Genomic DNA, 12,185 nt, shown 5'->3' on the forward strand with positions numbered 1-12,185 from the left:
CAAAGATGTGTTATGTGAACTAATTACACATTTATAAATAGCATTACATAACTACGTTGTTGTTGCAGAGAAGCTATAGATTGTGGTAGTATGCTTATGAACTAAATCTGAAAAGAAATCCCTGAGTTTTTTACTATGCTTATTCAGTTCTATATGATTGATGACGAATCTCTTGGGAGCTTAGGGCAGTGCTTGACGCCGAAGGAAGAATTTATTCGCATATAATACTTGCTTCGAAAGAGTTACAGTATTAAGCTTCTTAATTAAAACTAAAAACCGGAATTTGTACATGGTATTGTGATAAAAAGGAAAAGAATGAAAACATAGACACATGACTGCGATTAACGCCCTGGTTCTGGAATATCGATGACCCGCGCCTGTCGGGCGCAGATGTTCCCCGTCATTCATCAACTCACAGTTGTTCTAATTATTGAGATTCGTGATAAATCGTTTCTTGATGCTGGCAACAGAGACCTACTCAGGTTTTAAAGCTTTTCTTTCATAGGAATAAAGTTCAACAATTTAAAAAGGTACATTTACTTTACAACGTTCTGATCACTAGGGACGATGCTCTAGCCTTACTTTGTATTCTGCTTTGCTGTTGCTAATAGGATAAAATTTAACCAAAATAATATTGTATTTCAAATAAGCATTAATTTTAAAGCATTTACTGGCAATTGGCATTGTTATTCGTTACATACTAGATACTATGATGCAAGGATTAGTAAAATATAACGATAGCAAATGCCAACAAAATCTGTTATACTTTCCCATCATCCGTCGTTAATACAAAATTCATCCTTGATTTATTTTACAAAAACCCGCTTTTAATGAAAATTATACATACAACACCTAATATAAAACACGACTAAACAGTTATTGCGAAATAATTAATATTTTATAAATAGCGAAATTAACTAAAGACACTGCAACAATAGATATTGATTACTTAGGCAAAATTATGGCCAATAAATAAATAATAAACATTAGACTTTAGAAAATAGTAACAATATGGAAAACTTGAGATATGAGTAACATGTAAACAAATACACTCGGTTGGGAGTGCCGATGGCCGAGTGGTCTAAGACGTTGGACTTAAGAGTCTGAGATAGAGATAGCGCAAGTTCGAATCCTGTCTGTGACCGTTGTACTTTTTATCAGTACCATCGACCTTGTACTGTATCGACTCTCCCCCTTATTCTGTTTGAAAAGATCCTCGCACAGGCCAGCGGTCCATGAGGACGGACAGAATAAGGCTTAAAAGGGGATCGAAAAAAACCTATTTTTATAACTATGAATCATATAAACAACAAACACTAGCTACAACCATTGGTGCTTTTCTTGTGTTTGGTCCTGATTATTCAACAAAGTGGTTCTTTGTTTTAAAACAACAACAAGAAGAATTTGAACAGTATTCGCTAAACTAAACTTAATTGCTAAATTTTGACAGGTAGCGATGAGTGTCAGGGTCTTCATTCCATTTATACTTGTAACAATAAACTAATCAGTCAGCTTATCGGCCTTCATATGCTTGTAATACACTCCCATAAAATTGTAAAATTCCCATATAGCAAATCATTTCCATCTTACGTTACACATTCTACTTAAAATTTGGTTTTGATTTTTGACAGATAGAATACAGTGATTTCTGAGCAAATGCACTGGGAAAACAAGTCCCTCAGAATGAAGAGTGGTCGCCTTTTGCTACTTCTTGAATAATTCCATTAGGTTGAGATTATGCTTCTTGATCCGTTCTTAACGTTCAAACCGATTCTTATCAGTACAATGCTCGACACGAGTGTAGGATGGATGTACAGTAGTTGAATAACCGTAGCTTAGGACTGCTTACCGTTCATGTTGGTTATCGCATTGTATATCGACTCTGCTCTCCAGATACAATATCGAGTGTCGATATACAAAGTTATATTAATGTGATGAGATACTCTCCCAATTAAAATAACCGATATAAGTAAATGCTTGGTGCTTCTCTTACGAGCACTTGATAACACTCCGATACTATCAGAAAACATTAATCTCCCATAACATTCAGTTCATTGCGTATATACTACTCGGCGAGCAAAATGATCTTAGTCAGTTTTTAAAACCATAAACTAATTCAGAACCTCTAAATATGTGTGGGAATAAAGTGCATAAAAGCGAAAGAATGTTTAGTTCAAAATATATTCAACAGTCAACATATTTACAGGTAATAGATCAATTGTAACAGTTATAAAGAAGGTAGGAGTATAACACACCACATCTAGCGTAACTACCTTAGCTGAGTATGCATGCAAAACTTTAAGTCTTCAGCTCATTTCATTCTCAAGATGCCCTGCGGACAGACAGGTACAAATACAGAAAAGGAACTTCATATCACCCCGGAGACAAAAGAGGAATTGAGTCAGCCTACCGTGAGTTAGGCTTTTAACGACGCTCTGTCAAATCCTGTGAAGTGACATTCAACAACGTCGAACTCAATGTTCCCTATATAGAAATGAAGCTCCATGCAATTTTCCATTAAAGTTCGTTCTCGTGAAATGAAAAGAAATGCAATGAAAAATATCTTTATTTATAGAGACGAAGTTAGGACCAAAACGTCCTCTTTTCCACTTAACCTCTAATCGTGTGGACAAACAGGCAGACAGAAATTAAGTAATCGAGAGAGGATTCTCTAACGTTAAGCAAAAAATATGTTCCTTAAAGATTTATTTTTTAAATCAGGTAACCAGTGTGACGATTATCATAATGAGATAGTAGAGCTTGGGAATTGAAAAAGATAACTTAATCAGAACATACTTTGGGACAAGTTAAGACTCTTCCTCTTAGACTAGAGTCTGCATCTATTGAAGTCTTCGGATTTGGCCTCACCTCTTTGTTAGCTTCCATGAAAACTAGTGGTTCGTAGAGCAGCTTTCACAACTTGAAAGCCCGAATAGATTTAAACTGAACAGTTTCGTCACATTGATGGACGTCAAGGCATCTCCGTAGGATCAGAGAGACAAACGATAGGATCTCCACTCGTACAATGCATTCAGAGACAACGTGATCGATTTATGTGAGCGCTGGTTTGACAATGGCGATAATTTCACAGTACTAAGTGTTACCTTGTCAAAAGCACATTCAGTTTCACGTCGCTCATATATCGGCAATATATATATATATATATATATATATATATATATATATATATATATATATATATATATATATCTTTTGCCTATTCTCACTTGTTGTCTAATGAGTTGGATGGATAAATATTATGCATTTTAGTAATGGAGTAAAAAAAAATATTTCCCTGGGTCTGACAAGAGATGTTGAGTTCACATATATCCTTGATATACGCTGAGAAAGTGTACTTTACTATACGAAATCTTAAATATCACCACAAAATATTTTCGACAAGACAATGCAGCAGGCTTAGCTTTCAAAAGCATAAAAATTCCATCAGACCAATAACTTCTTCAAAGTGTATAATGGTTTGCCAATAACCAGAAAGGCGTTAATGATCCTGAAATTATTGGTGTCAATGTTCTTCGTGTAGAGCGTTAAAGGTTCTTGCACCTATATGGGACGGCTGTTTCTAAGCCAGAATGACACAATTACCAAAATTACCAAATCACGGAATCTGGGGCTTGATTATAAATCTGACTTCCTAAATGGTATAAATATTGGTGATCATTTAAGGTTTGCAACACTTTAATAGGTCTCCACACCTTTACCTTTCTATTCAACACCAAGCCTGGTTTTGAGGGTAGTTAGGGTCAAAACGTTACTATATAATCTTTATCAATAAAAATAATAATCCAAACTAATTTAAATTCCTTATCGATGTATAGACCTGCGACAAACCCAACATCGCTCGGCTCTGGCGGGTGGACTGCCTCAAAATTCAGGGGCTAGGTTTTTTGGAAGCTCCCTAGTCATTTAAAAAATATAACTGAAAAAAAATTTTTAAAAAACAACTAAAAGAATACCTATTAGAGGGTTGTTTTTATTCGGTTGGGGAGTTCCTAGCCTAAACTCTATTTTATTAATCATTTGTATTCTTTTATTATTTAATGTAAAATTAGTTCCTACTCAGCTTGACTTTCATACAAATATTGTATTTTTATATGTTAATTATTAATAATGTATACTACTGACTTTTGTCATACATGTAATACATGTCTACGACAATAAAAAGATTGAAATTGATTGAAATTGAAATGTAAGGTGTCTTATCCGATAGATCAAAGTCCCAAACATTAAACCTTTCAAGAATTGTCTTTATGTTATAATTCTAGTTTAGAAAATTAGATAAGGCTCCTTTGAATCTGAATTTCTTGAATAGTCTTGTTGTTATCGAAGAGTTACTTACCTTCTTCCCTGACTCATGAAGGATATACGAGCGGTCGCTGATTTCAAGTTTGACAAGCTTAAGAACACTTTTGGTATGAATAAATTATTTTTCCCGTGCCATCCAAGAAACATATACATACGTAGATGTGAAATATATTTAAATATAACATAACGGTACTTTGCCAAAATTCTTTTACTCCTGAACTTACCTTACTCTTTCGATGTAAGGTGTTTCTGGTGACACAGTTGAGTTTTAATTGTTGTCCCGACCGAGAAAATACATGTGGAGGTATGAGAAGCTTGATTCGGTCTAAAAAACGTTTATTTCCGGCCCTTGTGATCTACTTCTGGTCTAAGGGACAGGATTAAAAATCCTAACTTCCGGCTTTGTCCTACAGTTCAATAGACCAACATTGGTGCTAAATCTGTCAGCGTACTTTACAAGCATTCTACAGTTAATGTGCAGACAGCTTAAAGCCTTGCTTGCATAGGTTCAAAAGTATTATGTATTAAACAGTTCGAACATGGTACATAATAGTGGAGTGAAGTCACTGTTTATCCACTTTGAGTATTTATGAATTAAAAATTAAACATTCTATGTTTGCATTTTTAATGTTTCAGAATTTTTTATGATTAATAAAAAAGAATAAGAATAAATCAAGATACTGTGGTTTGTGCCATTTCAAGATTGATTTCTGTATCTACTTTGTTCTTCAGGTGATTTTTCAAGATTTAAATAATCTTGACTATGATAAATGACCAATTATTATCATAATTTTTCAGCATTAATTTATTTTCCTTTTAGCCATATACCATTTACAACACAATACAACCAATTCCAAATTCAGTTTTACTCACATCTCAATGTATTAAAAAAATTAAAATTTAATTCTAATTAAATATTTTATACTGGCTAACCGTGCAACCAAATTGTCCACCATATTTTATTATAAAATTAATTATTATTACAAAAATGTAAACATTTGATAATTTGTGAAGTGCCTGATGATGGAATCTTTGATTCAGAAAGGCCTTGCACAAAATAAAAAGTGATATTGGAAAATGTTGTATTCCTTTATACTAGTGATACTACAATAAATCGTTTTTCCAATGCTCCAAGATTCTACATTCTACAACACATATATCGTTTAAATTAGTTGTCTGCATTTAAATTCTTCGATAAACCTTTTTATAATTAATTATTTTATAGATGTACATCAATTATACTAATAACCAAAACACTTCATGTATATACATGCTGTTTGCCTAAATATGTAAAGTATCCAAGATTCCCGTAAGTGTTTTTGTGATTTTGACCATTTTCTCTTATTTTCCTTGGTTAAAATAATATTATTGTACTTTTAAATAGTACAAACAAACATAAGAATTATAGTAAATGTAGAAACTTTGTCGTTATATTTAACAGTCAAGGAATTTAAACTCCTGCAAAACCTCGAATATTATTGGTTACATTTTTGTAAAGAAGTTGTTAAAGGTTTCAACTCTGAGTACCAACAATTCCGCACTCGACGATCAACTGCACTTCTCCATTGTAGGTTGAGTGCAGATCATACACCGAGTCACTTATTCCATATCTCTGTATTTATCTTGTCACAATAACAAGTCACTGACATATATAAATATAATTGTATATTATTTTATATTATTTACACTGTTCTACAGTATATTGTCTACCGTATAAGGACGCCATAAAATACAGGATGGATAAATAATACGTCCCATATATGATTTCCATAGATAATTTCATAGTGTTAATGAATCTATTAAATTTTCAAAATAACTTATTGCAAAGATGTAAATATTTAGTTATAAATGTATTAGACTAAATAATCATAATTTACTTTAATTATTAATTACTAATTTATTATTATAAATTATATAATATTAATTTTTTTATAATATTTCAATTTCTTACGACTTCACACTAAAGAGACATAATTTGTGTCTATCGCCTGTTCTGGCACGCAGAAATATTCCCAATTCTCCCATAAATTTCCATTATTTTCAGCTTATAAAATTCAACATATAATAATTTCTAGTGATACCCTCTTTGGAGAATAATCTCTTCTTTTTTTATTGATGTTCGACAAAATTGTTCACAGTGGGATAGTTCCAAAATACTGAGATCTATATTGTTCACCTGACTTCTCTCATGATACTCTTACTTTCACACATTAAATACTTTACATACATTTTGAGGGGGTTTTGTTATTTTGCAAACTAATTTTCTGTATTTCTTGAAATTCTTAGTAATCTATACCATGTATTTATGACAATATTTTTATTTGTTTTGTGTTATTAATGACTTTTGTAAATGTGGTCTGGTTATCCTTGTGCAATTATAAATAGAATTAGAATTGACAAAACAGTACCATTCAATAAAACACCGTAATAGCCTAAAAACTATTTGGTTCAAAATCTACATAAACCTGAATGAATATATTAGTTGCAGGTAAATGTACTATGTATTTCTTAACCTTTCCGAGGATATAGGTGATCTAGCGAGCAGCTGACTACCCCCACACTCGTCTTTGTTCACTCCAAAACCATCAAATATTAGCGAAGCTGGGACAAATTTCATTTCTAGTTATCTCTCTGTTTGCACTATATCTAAAAAAATGAACAGAACTATACAATTTAAATTTTGCACGGATCCTCATCTGTATATAGGCAACACTGAGTTTGACAATTGTCCATGTCGTTCATGGAATTTGGCTGAGCTGTACCGTTATTATAGTACATATTTTAAATTTATATAGAGCTAATACTTCGTAAATCAAAACAACTTTTCGGAAATACTTGATTTATTCCGAGATTAAAGTTCACTCAAAATTTGACAAAGTTTACAAACTTTAGATTCGATTTTCTTCAAAACTTCACACAATCGAACAAATCTAATTAAGAGTCTGATCAAAAATGAATTAAAATTAAAATGAAACTAAAAATGTATACTTCTCCAAAAATGGTTTAAATTAACAAAATAAAATAAAAAGTTCTCTCCTCAAAATACTCAAAAATCAATATAACACAAAACTTGATATTAACTTTACGACCAAAATTTAATTCACAATACTTCCAAAAATTGAATTAAATTCTCAGACTCTGTAAGATGGGAAACTTTAGAAATTTAATTACAACAGTATTAAAATAAAAGATATTAACTAAACGCTGGTACGGGACTTACTACTTTGAAGATTACGGAGGCTGATAGGGATTTAATACGCACTGAAGAAAAATTAAATACTTGAATTAAATGTACACGCGATAAAAGAATTACTCTAGATCCCAAAACTATAGGATTAGAGGAAGAACACTGCTTCTCTACTCGACGTCTGCACCTTCTCGTTCTGGCTTCAAGACTGCACTGATCCCCCTCTCTCTTCAGCGAGCCGGGTCGGAACGTATCACCGTAGATGACACGATCAGCTGATTGACCGGTCTCGAACCAACAAACAATGTCCACGCACCGCGTCTAGTTAACAAAGAGCCTACTTCCTACCGCGATTCAGCATAAATAATTACGACTACGGTACAGAGCGTTAGCAAATATTTGTTGACATTGGTCTTACGGGTGGCCATTATGTCAAGAATAAATAAATGTGTACAGAAACTGTTCTCAAATTTAAAATATTAACATTTAAAATTTTATTCATAGATTAAAGAATATATAGTGAAACATTAACGTTAAAGTCGGTGACAAAATTTTACTCCAGTGCATTCTTGCGTTGTAGTACCTTACCGGAACTATTATTATCTGACACTGCTATGAAATCTAACTTAAAGATAAATAATGTGAATATACAGTATTATTTGGCAAAATTCTCGAAAAGATCATATACACTTTAAATCTTGTCAGAAACTTTATTTCTAAATAGACCGACACGGGTTATATGATGGTGCATGTCCAGCCTCTATGGCGTCTTTAAGACTCATTAGGCTGATAGATTTTCTCTTTTTTCTGCCGGAGGGGTTTAAACATTATTTTTTCTACGCTGTCTCTCTGTACATCGACACGCATTTCCAAAATAAAATTACGTATAGACTTAAAATTGTACATACGACCTCAGCAAAGCCAGTTACAGGACACGTGGTGTAGCTTGGACCTACTACATGAGTTTTTTTTTAAGGAGATGATCCCCTTTTAAGCCTTACTCTGGCCGTCCTCATGGGCCACTGGCCTGTGCGAGGATCTTATCAAACAGAATAAGGGGGAGAGTCGATACAGTACAAGGTCGATGGTACTGATAAAAAGTGCAACGGTCACATACAGGATTCGAACCTTCGCTATCTCTAACTCGAAGTCCAACGTCTTAGGCCACTCGGCCATCGGCACTCCCCTATAAAACACTTACGCGATAAGTTTTAAAACGTATGCTAAAATGTGTTAAATATCACTATACCATACCATTGTTTTCTATAAACTACAATTTATAAGCATATTTTTAATAAATAATACAGGTCGTGCGATAATTCGAATTAGGGGTGCTTACAAAAGGTAAACAATACCGTGAGTGTGTGTAGCATTCCTAACAAAGAAGTAACAGGATTGTTTTTGTTTATGCGAAGTAACTAAATACATCCCGCACTGTTCCCGGAATCTTTAACTAATTTCCTTGAAAGTTCCCGGGTTCTTGTTGGCATTCCAGCTCAAGCTTAGTCAAGTTTAATCCTCAATTCAATTATCTCCTTAAAGGTTAGTTTGGCAAGCTCACACTGTACCGACGTAACTAGATTGCAACCCACCAACTTGACAGTGTGTCTTTCTGCTTTTCATTAATATGAAACTGTGCTACGCCTCTTTAACAAAATAAAATTGTAAAACCTTATAATATTATGTACAAATTAAAACAAAATTATCTTTGTTAGTTCAGTCTATTAGATTCTCTTTGTGAATAACATTTATAAACGTCTCTACTATTGCAGATCTTGAATTTCTTCTCTGATATTATTTCTAAAAACTACTACTTCTAAACTACAGAAACTAAAAAAGTAAGATGTAATTTGAGCTTCTTTCGTTTTCGTATTGATAATTAACTTAAAACCTTAATTAACTGTGCGAATGAGTTCAAGAGTCATTTAGTACATTTAATTTAATTACCGTGCTATGTGAAGGACTTAAAATGAGCTAAATAAAAGATGTATTTTTATTTATTTATTTTAGCAAATGCTTTTTTAAACATATATATACAATGTGAATACAACTTACATACTAATCCTAATTATAAACCGTAATAAATATACATATAACAACAATGAAGTTATTAATAAGAAAGTAAGACTTGAGTATAAATTTAAATATTGGATACAAAAATAATAAATATAAACAAAAATCTTTAAATGAAGCAATAAAAGAGGTAGATATAATATTAGTTTTACAATAATTAAATATAACAGTAAGTAAGTAACTAGACAAAACAATAAAAGCAAATACATATAATAATACCAAATACAAAATGTAATATACAATGGTGTGTATCTAATTATGATACATACGGAAAAGAAGTCAGGACTGGGATGAAAAGGAACCTCAATCTAGAGATGGTAAATTGAGTTGTTGATCATATTCCTGAACTTATGAAGGCAATCGCAATTAATGTCAACCAATCCTGAAATGGCATTCCTAAGACTCATTAAACGAGGAAGTGAGCTGTTTTTCGTTTAATTAGTGGGATAAGCTTTTCTTATTTCAGCAGATCTTGTTGATCCAGGGATACGAAAATCGATAAGTTGCAGAAGTTAGACAGTTGAAAATTCCACGAACCAAATTGAAGAAAAATTGGGCATCTGCTACAGCTCTCCTATGTTGTAGTGCTTGAAGCTCGAAGTCCAGTTCCAATTGATGAACAGGCACATTCCAGAATTCGAAGCCAAGCAGGGACCCCAATAGTCGAATTAAACTACGGTGGATATTCTGTAGTCTAATTATATGGTTATTTAAACTTAAAATTATGTAATATTATACCTTATTGATGGTTCACCGACTATATATGCGTTTCCAATTTAGTATTCTTTAATTATTATTATTTGTTGACCTTTTGCCAATTTTACATTGTAACTACACTAAAATGGTAAAAAATTAAAAACAAGTCGGTACAGAAACACTTCAGAAGTAATGTACTTGAATCCGGGATTTAAAAGCTTTATTAGATATAGTACGGTATTTTGAAAACCAGTCAATTTAAATTAAAATCTGTACGAGAGTTTTATTAACAAAATCTCAAAGAGATGAAAGTCTTTCAATCATCTTGGACCCATAAGGTCTTGGTAGTGGTGGTGTACGATCATTGGATGACAGAGACCGAGAATTACATACGTCGAGGGTTTCTAAGGTTTCCAGAGACTAATACGATCCTAAGATCTTAGCTTCAAATACTAGTACTATTAACACTAGTATCAATTTTGCAGATAACAACGATTTCCAAACACTGATATTAACGGTGTAGAAATGTCAGAAGATGTTTTTAATCAAAGCTGTGAATTTATATAATCAAAGCTGTAAATTTATATAATCAAAGCTGTAAATTTATATAATCAAAGTGGCCTTCGTAAACAGTGTATAACGCAGAATGAAAGGACACTGAGGTCAAGAAAACTAAGCTGGTCACGCTGTTTATCGTTAATCTTTTTGAATCCGTACTTTCGTCTTATTATCAGTAAAAAGATGACTATTTTTATTCATTAGAAGACTAAGACACAGAGTCAATGAATAAAAAATATCACTTTCAACTAAATTGACATTATTTTTTATTTAACAATAGTTACAGAATGTGATATAAGAAAACACTCCTATATAACAGTAAAAAGAACAATAATGTCGTCTAATATGGTGCGCAGCCTTCAGGAGAAATGGCGACAAACGTGGCCATCTTGAAATCCACCAAGTAGGAATAGAGTAGAACTCTTGGTAGAAGGAAGTAATGTGACACATTACATTGAACTACTACATTCTTAGAAATACAAGTATGAAATCTATTTAAAGATACCCTTAAGTATGTCTTATGTTTGTCACGGTTATGAGCTATTAAAGTCTAACCGAAGGGGTAAGGTAGCCCGTATTAATCTCGAACTGTACGAGCAATCATAATAGCATCTGGTATGAGGTGCCTGAAGATGGGGACGGAGTTTCCATAAGCGTCTAAGGTAGACATCTTAAAATCTACTATTTTAGATTTGGTTAGAATTTTCTAATTTGGAAAAAGGTCATGTAGTACAATATTTTGAACTGGCTAATTCTCAGGACTGCAAATATGAAATCTGTTTTAAGATATATGTATTTGTATAGGAGTTATACCTTGTAAAGACTGCCATTTAGACTTTAAAAGGCCATAATTCAAGTCTGCATGGACTCATATGATTTTGGAAGATGCTCACTAAGAAATGTTTTTGCTCTCCGACCTTTATTAATACTAGAACATAGGGTCTTTAAATTAATTATTTGAAATTTGTAACTATTTCTGGAGTTAAAAAGAACTTACTGCAATACTTTGATGCAAAGAAGATTTAGATTGCATTAAATGTTGTTTCCTACAAAGCGCTCAGTAAGCTGAGGAAGCCGTGGGTAACAGCTAGTGACACAATAAAACTGTGGAAAGCCCTTAAATGTATCATAAACATCACTGAAATTTAAGAGGAAAGGAGTATGTGGGCAATATACTTCCTATTTTCCAACTGTTTTATAAACTGTTTTAGTAACGGGTTTCTTTATGAATATAGTAGGGTTAGTTTTTCAAAATATTCTCTCTCTTGATTTTAGAAGCCATTTTGATGACAATGAGGTAACCTTTGTGATTGAACCAACGTATATACACTCATAAGGTTAAGTGCTC

This window comes from Homalodisca vitripennis, chromosome 1, assembly GCF_021130785.1.
Source record: "Homalodisca vitripennis isolate AUS2020 chromosome 1, UT_GWSS_2.1, whole genome shotgun sequence".
Taxonomy (NCBI): domain Eukaryota; kingdom Metazoa; phylum Arthropoda; class Insecta; order Hemiptera; family Cicadellidae; genus Homalodisca; species Homalodisca vitripennis.